General features: G+C 37.8%; 1 long non-coding RNA gene across 1 annotated transcript; it reads left to right on the top strand.

Annotated features, from left to right (window-relative positions):
- Positions 1–5,832: 5,832 nt before the first annotated feature.
- On the top strand, positions 5,833–8,407 carry LOC145695959 (uncharacterized). Its single transcript, XR_014133785.1, has 3 exons — positions 5,833–5,992; positions 7,900–8,132; positions 8,311–8,407. It is a non-coding gene; the product is annotated as an uncharacterized LOC145695959 (long non-coding RNA).
- Positions 8,408–13,896: the final 5,489 nt, after the last annotated feature.

Below are 13,896 nucleotides of genomic sequence, written 5' to 3'. Positions count from 1 at the left end.
CAATTTTGATCCGGGTATCCACCTCTCAGCGGTGCTAGAATTTCGATCCTTTCCGCCATATTCGTATCCGTGTTTGATCTTTTCCGATATTCATGAAGCGGCGCAATCTTTCTTCGCCTTTTTCGTAAAACTTCGTTTACGAGCATTTTAGAAGCAGTACCCGGGAGTGAAAGTTGGTTTGGGGAAACCGCCCAAACACGTGGCCAAATCACACATTTGTCTACGTTTTTTTCACAAATTTTTTCTCAGAGCTCGGGAGCCGACCAAAACGGACACACCTCAACACTTTGATCAAGCCACCAAGTGCTAATCCCAAACGCACCTGCGACCACACTCATCAACATCTTTCCGGTTTTTATGATTTCATTTAATACTACGACTACTTTCCAATTGAGACATTGGTTTGAAAGATTATTTATTCAAATCATAAAAACTCGATATTAAAACGGATGAAATTTCCACTATCATTTTCTAAGTAAAGTTTTCTAAACTCTCCGTCAACAGAACTTCTTTGTGCTGTATCTGTCCAGTTAATCTCCCCATCGCCTTCATTTAGATTTTCACATCGAGCTTTGAAATTTGGTGTTCCTCCTATAAAAGAATCAAAATTAAAATCTTAAATAATTTTCACTCTCGGTCAGTTTTTTTTTTACCATGACTTTACCTGATTTTTTCAAAAATAAGGTTCGAGTTGAACCAGAATGAGTGTACCGAATCGTCCAGTCTTTATGATGAATTTCTCGATCAGTGTTGTAAAAAAACTGTGAGATTATTATTTATTTTCAAAGGCTTTAACAAATATGATACCTTCAAATTGATTTTCTTTAAACCCAAATCCACATAATCAAAAACTTTTTTTATGTAATCATCGGAAGACGCGCTTCTAACAGATCCTTTGTCATCTCCGGTGTAGAAGCCAATTCCAGTCTCTTTTGAGTCTACGATTTCATAGAATGCATCCAAAATTTGCTCAGTGTTTTTTTGTTCTTCGACCTTGTTTTTAATAAGAAAAATTGATTTTTACAAATAGACATAAATACCATCATCGTGAAATTTTGAATTGTTTGAATGAAGTTGACTTCAAGGTATCGAATATAATCGTCTTTGGCGAATACTTCTGTTTGAAGAATGTCCAATTGGTTCATTAGAAGCTCAGAATGAGTTTCAAGATTTTTAAATGTTTCCTTCGTTTCATTGATATCTTTTTTAATAAATTGAAAAGCTTCAGAGTGGGCCTTAATTTATAAATTATGATGAGAAGTTATATTTCTTACAGACAGAGGTATTTGCAGCGATGTTTGCAACTTCATTTTCAAGCATCTTTTTCGTCTGCTCAACATCTAGTTTCAAACTCTCAAAGGCATCTGAATGGACCTAAAAAAATTAAAAATCAGATTCGATGATTGTCTACAAACAGATGTATTTGCCGCTATATACGACAGTTGATTTTCTAAAAGTTTTTTTGTCTGTTCCATTTCAGATTGCATTTTTTCTATAACAAGATTCTGGGACTAAATTCAGGGTTCGAAAAATATACTATTTTCAAGAAATACCGTTACGTTGCTTATTATCTTAATAAGCTCCCCTTCCAAGAAAGTATTTTTGTCTTTCTCAATCATAATATCAATATTTGACAAACGAATGTCTTTCAAATGATCAATAACAGTTTGATAAGGCGTTGTTGCATCGCTCCATCCTCTTTCCAAAGCAACAGTTGAATTCATCAACGTTTCATAAGCTTGATAAGCGCACGGGCACAGTGCGATTTTCTCCGTCAATTTTTGTCTGCATCCGAGAGTGCAAGCAAAGCTGCTACACTCAGCGTTGCAAACTTTGAATTTCTCGACGCCTTATCCATTGAATTCGAGTTTCCATAGTTTTAATTTTAACCAACCTTCATCTCTGCATTTATCCGATTTTCTCGAAAGCGCTGGTCGTTCACAGAAGTCTTCGCATTTGAATCCTACCGAGCAAATACTACCCTTCGCATCACCCTCTGCAAGAACGTAGCGATAGAAAAGAAGACAAAGAAGGATCATGTCAGGATTCTCGGGTTCTCTTTCTACAACCAATTGATGGAACCGCCCTTTTCAGAAGGCTTTAATAACTTCAGTAAACAAGATTCTTCTTTTGTAACACAAGTCTGTCTCGGGTAAATACTTATCGAGTTTATTCGGAAATTGTCATTTTTAATTGAATTTGTCTCGTTTTCACTTCTTTAAAGTTTTGGCTGGGGAGAAGAAAAGAAGCGTATCCGGCATGTTTTTGATGATGTATAAATACACAGATGTCTCCACTCCGTTTCTTCGAAGGTCACTGCTGTCTATTTTCCACGGCAGAAAAAGTTCTAAATAGCTCGATAAGGTGCATTTATAAGTACATTCAAGTGTTTTCAGCAGGATACGGGGTCGGTAATCGCTCGTATTAGCCTCTCGGATATCACACCTCGGCCACTTATCGGCCCTCCCGATGTATTGCCCTGCGTCTGCTTGCTCCACCGATAAGGATTTGTGAAGCCAACAAAATTTGGCGAATGCGGAACTTATTCGCGATAAAAGTCGACTTCTCGTAATTTCGAAAGCTACAATTGTGCATTTGCAAATCTTTTACCAGCGAGTGTTGTCAAAAATTTTTGCCCATTTTGATGAAATCAGCTGTCTTTGATGGAAATTTTTGTGAAAAAAATTTTCGAAATCAAAAATTTTGACACTAAAAAATTAACCCTAAGGGTCTCAACTAACCATAGAAAAAAGAAAATAAGGGTGTCAGTATACTAAATATTCGAGAATCAAAGCGAGGAAAATGACAATTTGTGACGGAAACTCCCTTAACCAAAGCGCGTAAATTATTCAATTTTTGCCGGAATCAAAATTTCGTCGAGGAGTTAATTTTCCGGGAAATAAATTTTAGTCATCATCCCTTTTAAAAACCGCCGAGAAAATCTGGCTAATCCGAGAAGGTCAGAGAAAAGTGTGACTTTATAAATAATCGCGCCGTTCCGAATTTATACGATGGAAGCGTCGACTGGAAATAAATAGAGCGCGTCGTGGCGCCCATTCGAGAGTATATTTTATATTTACTTTACATACATTCGGACGGTGTCCTAATCTGTTGCCCAAAACCGCACTATTCCAAGAGTGTGATTTCAATCTTGGAAATCGGCCATCAAGACCAGTTGTGTGGACAAAGAGTAATTAGATTGATGGATAAATGTGTTTGTTTTAACTCTTTTGCGCCGATTGAAAAATATTTCCCTTGGTAAGGTTTTGATCAATGTTCTTTTCCAAAATAGTCGACTAGACATATGATGACTGGTCCAAAATTGTCGGTAAATCATCGAAATTGGGGTCGAAATCCGGGAAGATGCTCAATGAAAAATTCGTTTTCCGAAATCTGATTGGCCTACCAGTCTGCCCAACCATAGTTTGAGCTGCGCTTTCGAAAGAGCCGAAAATCACTATACTTTATAAAGAAAGTTTCAGAGTTCTGAGGCTTCAGTACTTGTTATTTTCACGTACTTTTAGCTCTAGAAACCGATATAATAAAGTAAAACCGACCCATAAAAATTATACCATTCGACTCCCCAGAACCTGCGCTACAAGACAAGAACGAAAAACATTGGGGTCAGGATTTTAGTCCGAAGAAGTGATTTTAATGTATCTTCATACGATGATCTGATTGGTCAACAAATTTTCCAAAATTTTGTAAAAATAATCGGATTTTATTGTCGAACTGATGATCTCATTGCTCAATAAATTGTCTAGCTCTTTTTTGATAAACAAGCCAATTAGTCGAAAAGACTTTAATTAAGGATACTTACAACGGAAAAGAAAAAATCTCATTTGTCAAGTGATACTTTTTCAAGTAAATTATGCGGTGATTAAAATTATTATTTTGCGTCTCAACACGGCGGGAGACAAGAATAGCGCTTATCAGGAAACACTGTTGTAGGATACTATCTGATACACACAAATAATTATGTTTGATTTAGCCACTTTGCGCCATTTATGGAAATTAGATAAGATTCTCTAATGGTCCTCTCGAACACAAAATACTTCCTAAATAAGCGCGACAGCCTCTGAACTTTTTCTTTTCGCTTCTTATCAAAATTACAGTTTCGTTCGTTCTTATCTAAAATAAAATTTGACTCTGCTTTCTGAGCTCGGTGACTTGTGTTGGACCCTGAGTCAGGGTCTTAAACGAGCTTTGATTGAAAGCCGCGTAGCGGCTTTTTTGTAAACCTAGCCGCAAAGCGGCTTTATCAAGAATTAAAAGTAAATTCAGACTTTTATTCTGGTGAAGCCGCGTTGTGGCTAGATTCAAATTAAGGGGGTGGTGGTCGAGAATTAAGATTTTTCAAACCATGATTGAGAAAAAACCGAAAGGGACAAGAAAATCTATATTTTCTAGGGTTAAAGATAAACGTTGAAAGAATGTGGGCGCGTGGAGAAAAAATTTTTTTTTTTTTTGAAAAAACTGAGAAAAAATTTATGAAAGTGGACCCTACTTCAATCCAAGATTCCGGGCAAAATAACTTTTTTTTCAAAGATCAAACCTCATATGATGATAGAATAGACCCTTACGGATGTGGGCGCGTGGAGATTTTCAAGTGTAAGCTTTTAGGAAAAAGTTCGTAATTGAATCAAAAATGCTGGGAGCCTGAAAAATCGCCATTTTCATTCATTTTTAAATGAAACTTTCGAAAACATAACAGTAATCGTATTTTTTTAGATTTTTATAATAAAAATATGATCGAGAAACATAATCTTGCAGTAAAAAATCAATTTTTAATTGGTTTAAGTGCGAAAAACGCGTTTTAGAATTTCCGAAAATGGCGATTTCAAAGCATAAAATCGTAAATTTTCTTTAATAAAGTTGGTTTAATCAAAAAAGCTAGAGACCAAAAATACTCCTTTTTTATCAAGGAATCTAAAAATAATATCAGAATTTTAAAAAATCGAAAAAAAATTTTCTCGACCACCACCCCCTTAAGCCGCTACGGGGCGTTTTATTATAGCTCTTCTTGGACCCTGACTCAGGTTTAGGATTAGGTCCCCTAGCCCAGTTTGCTTTTGATCTTTGTTCAGACTTGGACTGTCTTGAATCGTCTTTAAACTGTTAAGAAGGCGCCCTTAGGTGACCTTCCCATGTTTCATTTCCGGACCAAAGGTTGAGAAAATTCAAAATCGCCTCGCGCCCCAACTCCCAAATTGAATAACAAAGGGGCCCTTGTTTTGGCCAAACACGCGGAAAATACATTCTCCAGCGGTTCCTTATTTAGCCACTCAGCTGCGGCTTACAAGTCTTTAATTCTCCCTTAATTTTTCAATGCAATCAAGTGTTTTTCGAGTTTCGAGTATTTTGGCTGGCGAAAAGTCCTCATTTTCAAAATATAATTTCTTCCAGAAAGAAACCATAAAAATTCACTTTTTCTCGAGAATTTGAATTTTTTCAATTATTTTTTTCTTAACAATTGTACCATAAAATTATCCTGCCATCTACACTATATTAACTCTTAGTTCCATTATTTCTAGCTCAAATTTGAGCCTTTTTACCAAAAATTTAATTGAAAATAATCGTTATTTCGTATTAATTTTTGCCATGATTTGAATCAATTTTTTAATAATTACTTTTTTGAAATTTTTATAAAAAAAAAATTATAAAAAAAAAGAACCGGAAGTGTTCAAAAACCGCGAGTTAACACCTCGGTGGCGCTCTTTTTTCGCCGCGCTATAAAATAAAATTATTTTTCACGATTCGACTCGCTAGCGCCCTCGCGCTCGGCAGACGTACGCGCTGGGTACTCTTGCATCGGATTGCTACTTCGCCGATATCTAAACAAAATACAATTCATAATTATTACAAGATTATCATTTTTTTCAAAACTGACGATTTCATTTTTTTTTCAAGAGATTGAGATTGGATTGTAAAAGTAACAGCCACTGACGATCAAATTTAGCAGTATTCAATGGCTTGCGCATCCGCACATCAGGTAATAATATATTTTTGATAGAAAACAATTTTTATCAATCATAATCAAAATTCAGACTCACTTTTTTCAGAAAGAAACCTTCTTTTTTTATTTTAGTAAGGTTTCTAACCAATCAAAAGCCTCTGGACGTTTTTTTTTGACCAAAAAATTTGATAAGCCGTTATTTTCAAGTTTACAAAAACTATCGAGTCAGCATATTTTTCCTTGGTTTTCTAGTTTTCTTGAGAAAGAATGATGAAACTTCTAAACTTGCCCCATGTTTTTCGCTTAGTTGCGAATAAATCACGTGGTGCTACCGAACGATGTGCCTAGTGACAGCAGCTGTAGAAAGAACACAAGTTCTTGCTTGAAAACCAAGATTGATCAGCTCTCTGAAGCAGATTGGCTCAGCAAGCGACGCCATAGGTGGCGCTGTTTTGCGTATACGCGAATACTTTTTCTGAGTATACTTTGCCTGCCGCGCGCTTTTTTTGTGAATAAAAAGCGCTAGAAACATGATTTTACGGCTCGGAAATGAAATTTGAAGACGATTCTATCATTCATTAGTGTACTAGAAGCCCAATGAGAACTTTGGCTATTACAGTAAGAACTTTTGAAACAGAAAATAACGAAAGAAAAACGAAATGACAAAGTAATTCCCCTTGAACGAGCAGAGGCCCTAGTATATATATATTTTTGCTCAATACTTGTATACAAATGATTACGAGTCAGAGTGAATGTTGTCAATCCCTTAATCCGCGCGCCGCCACTTCCGGATTCTTGCGCCAAATACTTTTGGTCGAATACTCTATAAATATGTTTACTCCGTCTCCAGGAAGCCGCTTCCGGGCCATTTGGTTTTTTCATTCTTTTTTTTCAGAATCGTTTTTTGTATATATAATTTTCGGAGTCAAGTAATTACCCTTAATTTAAGCTGCTCCTATTTCTGTAGATTTTTTTCTGGACCTATTTTTCAAATCGATTTTTCAGGGCGTCGGGGGCCTTCCATCCCCCCAAACCCTGGCAAAGACCCGGCCAGGGAACCGGGCTTTCTTTTGCTCGAGTCAGAAGCCCTTAATTATTATTCTAACACCATTAAAATCGGTTTGAAAAATAGGTCCAGAAAAAAATCTACAGAAAATAGGAGTAACCCTAAATTTGAGCCAAATGGGACCCCGTAAACAGTATTTTTTTAAACAACAACTTTGAATCTCATAATTTTTCAGTTTATTATCTTTTGCAGAAGGCTAAAATCTTTAAAGAATTTCTGAACGTTGGCGCGACTCTATACATTGTTCGAACTTAAGCAGTCATTTTATATTCTTTGTGACCGATTGCAGGAAAGTCGAGTATTTATATTCGCTTTTTGACCATATGCTCCGCCAGCTGATGTTTATCATTATGACAGATCTTCCTGACAACAGCTGGCTAAAATCTTATTGGATTCGAGGATAAGATTCTTCGAATTTTTTGCATATAAAAAGGTTTTTGCAGACTGTTTCTTGAAGCCCAAAAACAATCATTAGCAGGACTTTTCAATTAAAATTACGATTACTAATTATTTCTATAATTTTAATTTATGATTATTTAAAAATATAATACTTAATACTTTTTCCAATGTATTTTTTTGCAATAAAATTATTGATTTATCAATTTTAATTTTCCTAAACAAAATTTTTTCTTTATAAAAACATTCGTAAAAGAAAAAATAACCTAAAAATCGTCAACTAACTACATTCATTCAAGTGCAGCTGTGTCACGTGCTTAGTAAAAAATAGCGAGTGGGGGAGCGTGCGCCAGTATCGAATACACAAATGGGATCCTATTGACTTGGCTAGTTTTTCGGCCCCAGAAGCTGGCTCTTTGTAAAAGGACTCAGAGAGTTGATTTTTATACTCTTTCGGAGCATTGTTGAACTGTATTTTTAGAGCTTGGACAGTCTAGTTCCGCAAGAAGCGAAATCCGCGCTGCTAGAAAATGCCATTTCCGGATCTGCTCTTTGGTCACTTCAGAAAAATCCGGGAATTGGGATTCACTTCACGCTTTTTTGGCCAACAGACGTTCCCGCCGAAGATCTTCTAGAGGTGCAGAAACTTAGTGGAGAAGAGAAAAACTAGTGACTCAAAGTCCTGGATTATTGAGTTTCATACTCAAGAAAAAGGTAAGTAGAGAAGGCTTAAATCAATTTTCGACCAATCAAAATCATCAAAAAAGGCTTTTCTGCCAATCAAATTGCAGAATTTCTTTTGATAAAATCAAACAGCGGAAAATACAATACAACTCTTACTTTCTTAAAAAATTCTTTAGAAAAAGTCTTCAAAAATAATTCTTTTTTTTAGAAAGAAGAGCAATCAGAAGAGCCAGAAAAGACAGCGCTAAAACGTGCCCGACCAGAAACGCCAAAAAGTCCTGACGCCCCAGAAGACTCCGAAACTGCCGAACCTCCCGCTAAGAAAGCTTTTTCAAACGATTCCGGCACCAGTTCTCCGACAGAAAAGCTTCCGAAAACCGTTCTTCCGGAAGAACCAGAAATTGACTTGTCCGTCGATGAACAAAAAGAAGAAGAAGAAATAGCCTTGAATGAATCTTCTTCCGAAAAAGGTAAATCAAAAACTCTTTTCTTCAAAAAAATCATCGAATCCGTAGCCGAAGAAATCTGCACAGAAAACTGCCCCACTGCCTCGCAACCAACTGCCTTTCCCTTCCCACCCGGCGGCGCTTTCCAACCTCCCCCAGTGTCAGCTCCGAGTTCTCTTCACCCAAACGCGCTGATTCAAAGCATTCAAAATCAAATTCTTCAAGCGGCGATCCAGCGGCGAAAGTTGCTCGAAGAAGAGCAGAAACGAATTTTGAGTGGACTCGGCGGCGCCGCTCCTTTCAACCAGCCTACTCCCGCGCAGAGATTGCCAATGCCTCTTGGAATTCCTCCCGTAAGAAATTCATTTTTTTACAAGAAGGAATCTCAGCTTCTCATTTTCCTTATCTTTCCTTTAGAATCCATTGGCTCTCCTGGGAAACAACGCTCAACCTCGATTTCCACAAGTTCCACCTTCTTCTTTCGCCGGCCTCACCCACTCAGACATCGGCCTGGTAAATTGCATTCCCTCATTTCCCTTCTCAACCCTCTTTTCTAGCCACGTGAGGGCGAAGCAGTCTTCCGGGACAAATACATCTGGTCCGAGAGCGTGAAAAAGTACCTCTGCTCCGTTTGCGGCTACTCCACCCCCTACAGATCCAACATCATCGTTCACTTGCCCAAGCACTACCCAGAGCTGAGAAGATTCCGATGCCCGATCTGCTCGAAAAGATACGGAAGGAAAGATCTCTGGAAGAGCCATTTGAGATCAAGACACCCTGAGGTTGCTGATATTGTTCTTTCTCCTTCTTGGCATTCGTAAGTTCAATTGTTTTTTCTTTATATTTAATATCTATTTTTGATTTTATGAATCATAAAATTATCATAAATTATGATCAAATTCAGGATGCCAAATAATCCTCAAGCACTGAAAACGGAAAGCACACAAAACGATGCTCTTTCAGCGAAACGTCCTTTGACCGTAAATCCTAATGACTGTTAATAAGATTTTTCTCTGTAAATCTAACTTCCTGAATATTGTGAATAAATTTGAGCCTGAATAAAGCAATATAAAATATTAATTCAAGTGAAAATTAATAAAAGATTTCACTTTTTCGGCGAAATATTCGATTTTGTTTCTATTATTTCTGCCAAACGAATTGAAAGCAGTAAGGATCACATCGAGAGACGCAAAAATCAGCAGGAACTTCAAAAAGAACAGGAAGAGGACTTAGAAGAGTGTTTCCGATGACTTGTCGATTGATCAACTGATCTTCTTCCAAATCAAACCGTTCGATCACGCGACTTTCGTAGCCAGATACGAAAAAAATTGAATTTTTGATGATAATTGCAGACCCAGAATCGTCAGCCTTAATTAAAATCAAAAATTTTTTTAAACATTCTGAAACAAACGTTTTCAAGATCGCCGATTTTTTTCCAACAATTATTCTCAAGAAGCCAAATTGCCGATTTGGACCCATTCTCATTAATACCTCCAGCAAGAATAAGATTTCCACTTGGAAGACCCATCAAAACATGGTACGCTGTATACCTAACAAATTGTTAGTAACAATGTTTGAATCTTTACAGTTAGGGGATATAATCTCGTTTTTACTATTTTGCCTAAATCAATCGACTTTCAAGCCCATTTCTTTTTAATAAGGTATTTTAATACCTTTCTGGAAAATCACTCAAATTTGACCAGCCAAGCGAATTTAAAGTCTCGACTTTGTTCTGTTCATCACGTTGATCGAGACTCCCAACAGTTGTCGGTTTTTCCCTGTAGAGACCGAGTCTGCCACCACGATGTAGGAATCTTGTTTCGTAAGTCATCGCGGTAGCTTTTGAATCAAAAACCTCGCACTTTTTCTCCGAGTTCCAGTAGTTGGGAAAACAAATTAATGCGTTTCTGCCCTTTTTGAACGAGACAGCAGCCGACATAAAAGAAACCGGGTGGATTAATTTTGCCCTTATCTGTTTCCATTCGCATCCTTCTAATTTCGCGATCTTAACCCAATTATTAAGAAATATTCTAATTCTTATACTTTTTGTCCATCCGGCCATCCACCGAAGATAAAGAGCTCATTCTTGACGACCGCATCAGAGTTGCAAATTTGGCTTTATTTTTGCTGAGCTGAGCTGAGCTGCCCTGAGTGAGAAATTCTCTGAGCTGAGCAGACCTTTTTTAAGGTAGTTGAGCTGAGCTGAGCTGAGCAGATACTAATTAGAGCTGAGCTGAGCTGAGTGAGCTTGGTTGAGCTGTTTTTTAATGTTTTTTAGTAGTGAAATTGTGGTAAATCATTGAGCTGAGCTGAGCTGAGCTGAGTGATAATTGTCTGAACTGAGCTGAGCTGAGCAGATAAATTCATTTTCGAAAATCAGTGAGCTGAGCGACTGCTCAGCTCACTCAGCCAGCTCAACTCACTCAGCTCAGCAAATTTGCAACTCTGGACAGCATGAACGCTCTGTTCAAGATAGTTGCTATCTGGCGCCGCGATCGATACCGCCTTTTTCGTTGATCCGTCTAAGGCAACTGAAAAGGCTTTGTCCAAGATTCTGCCCATCACCAATAGTGTCGTTTTTTCGTATTGAGTAGTGTAAATAAAATTCTTCATTTTTGTCGAATTCTCTAATTTGAAAATTCGCACTTTTTTGTTCTTTATGTTTTCAAGACCCGTTGTCTCTGTCGTTGAGTCTGCTTCCCTTTTTGAATTCTTATTTGAGTTAATTCGGATGTGGAATAAAAATTCGGTCTTAAAATAACTGGTCCTTGAAGATTTGAAAAAGAGATGCTTCGACCGAGTCTGATGAATTGAAATGAAATGCCAGTTTTTGTAGTTTTTCGAGTTTTGAATGAAACATTAACGGTCCCTCGAAGTAATCAGAGTCTATCCACAAGGAGCCATTTCGGAAAATTCCAAAACTCAAAAGAGTTGATTCATCAAAAAATTAAATTGAAGAATTCTCGATCCTCGTGAGTTTTGCTGAAAATCAATGTCGAGTTCAAAACTGTCTGTTCCATTCAATTCTATCTCCACAGTAGAAATATGTTTCAATTCTGCTATTGATGAAAATGACTTATTCGGGATGATTGTTCTGTGATAAAAGCTTGGTCGAGGGAATAGAGACTGCGAGACTACATTCTTTGCGAAAGCAGGGAAAACGTCATCGTGAAAAGCGAAAAATGGATTGCTTGTCACTTGCATTTTATGCTGGGCTTTGTGCTGGACGAATTCAACCTCGATTAAGTCTTTTTGCGGGATTTACCATAACTGTTATCAGCAGAACACAATCTACAGTTGAAAATGAAAATCCCTTCCGAAATTGAACTGTACTTTGAATAAAGAATCGAAAACATAATTTTGAATAAAGATTCTTTCGTCGTTAAGTATTCCGCCAGGGCGGTCTAATTTGCATTCTTGTAAATAGTCTTTTTTCCGAAGACTATTCATTTATTCTTATAGGATTAATCTCGACGCGAGATTAGTCTGTTTGAATAAAAAAGATTAATTCGGGAAATTTTTGAAATAGTTCCGAGATTATTTCAAATAATCTTGAAACGCGCGCTGTGATTGGTGGACCAATGGCCGAGGGCGCGAGAGAAAAATGAAACTCAAACATGCTTGGAGCGCAGCTTGAAATTTTGTCCGCGCCGCCTCGCACTGCTCACAGCTCGCCAGCGCCACCCAAATTTTTCCCCCGAGCCACGCGACCCTCGCTAAAAAGATTAATCTCGAAACTAGTCCAGTCTTGACTAATCTCAGAATCTTTTTCCAAAGAAGATTAATCTCGCAAATTTTCGAGATTATTTACAAGAATGCAAATTAGACCGCCCTGTATTCCGCTAACAAAGTACTCGCACTCATCGTTGATGACTCCACCTTGATTTGTGTAGAAAGAATCTTGAGTTGCGAACATCTTCGAGTAGCAAACCGATTTTTCCTCATACTTAACGAGCGAGCCAATCCACTCGCGACCGAGTGTCAGGAACTTTCCTTCTGCTTCCAAGAAAATCGAGTACAGAGTGTTTGAAAGAGCAACGCTTCTTGTTACGACAATCAAGAGAAGTCGCTCTAAATCGATCTTTCTTGAGTTAGTAAAGGTTTCGAGCTCATGAATGATTTCAAAAATTTATAAATACAAATCATAAGGTATTTTGCGTTGAATAAAAGTGTAATTGATAGTGATAATTGTATCGCTAGAATAAGAGCGGACGGTCTCGGTCCAAAATTCGTCAGTCATTAGTCCCGTTTCTAATTCTTCGGGTCGGCTAGGCCCTCGCCTCTGACTGAATTGAATGTGCTTGAAAGGCCTCCCCAATGGTTAGGCTTCGCCCCCTCCCTGACTGAATTTAATATGCCCTGATTCAGGGCCCCCCTGAATATTTCAAATGAATTGAGATTGCCTCCTCTTCGGGTCGGTTTGGCCTCGTCCCAGACTGAATTGAATGTGCTTGAGTGGCCTCCCCTTCGGGTCGGCTTGGCCCCCTCCCTGACTGAATTGAATGTGTACTGAATGTTTCAAATGATTTGAGATTGCCTCCCCTTCGGGTCGGTTTGGACCCGTCCCAGACTGAATTGAATGTGCTTGAGTGCAATTCATAACTCGTTTCAAGGGGACCACATGGACTGGATTAACATCCCTCAGTTCAGTTGGAATTCCGAAATCGCTTTTCTTCCAACCTTTCTCCATCTCTTCCTCCTTCCTGATCCTGTTCAAAGCGATTGTGGTCGACAGTTTGATGTAAGGGTCTCCAAGTCTAATACTCATCAGGTAGAAGACTCCTTTGAAGCTAACTGAAGACACTTTCGCGTTGAAGTGGTTGGTGGCTATGTAGCCCTGGGCTTCTTCGAAGCGCTTTTGATTATAATCGGGAGCATAGTAAAAGCATTTCTCGTCTTTTTGAGTTGGACGGCTTAAAAGGGTCAAAAAAATCGATTAAAAGAATGAAATTATTCTCAAAAATTGGTATTACTACCAGATCAGCTTGTTTTGACCGTTTTCAGATAACGACGACTGGAAACACTTTTCTGTTATTCTCTTTGTTGCGTATTTCGATTTGATGAGTTCCGATCGACGACCCAAAGTGGAAAACAAAAAAGCCTCTGATCAAGAAATATAAGCCTGTTTATAAACGAGCGTAAGCTTACACTTTTGTTAGTCGATTTCTTATAAACACCGAAGAACCGTCAGTTTCCTTGACCTTCATCAAATTTCCCTTGACATCGACCAAGTAATGCTCGCCATTGAGAAAAGTTGCACCAGTCGACTTTTACGATTTTATTTATCATTTTTAAAATGAATCTTATTTCAATCAAAAACGTTCATGAGAAAAGAGATTATCGTTTTC

Source organism: Oikopleura dioica, chromosome 1 (assembly GCF_907165135.1).
Source record: "Oikopleura dioica chromosome 1, OKI2018_I68_1.0, whole genome shotgun sequence".
Taxonomy (NCBI): Eukaryota; Metazoa; Chordata; class Appendicularia; order Copelata; family Oikopleuridae; genus Oikopleura; species Oikopleura dioica.
This window is presented reverse-complemented; position numbering and strand designations above follow the sequence as displayed.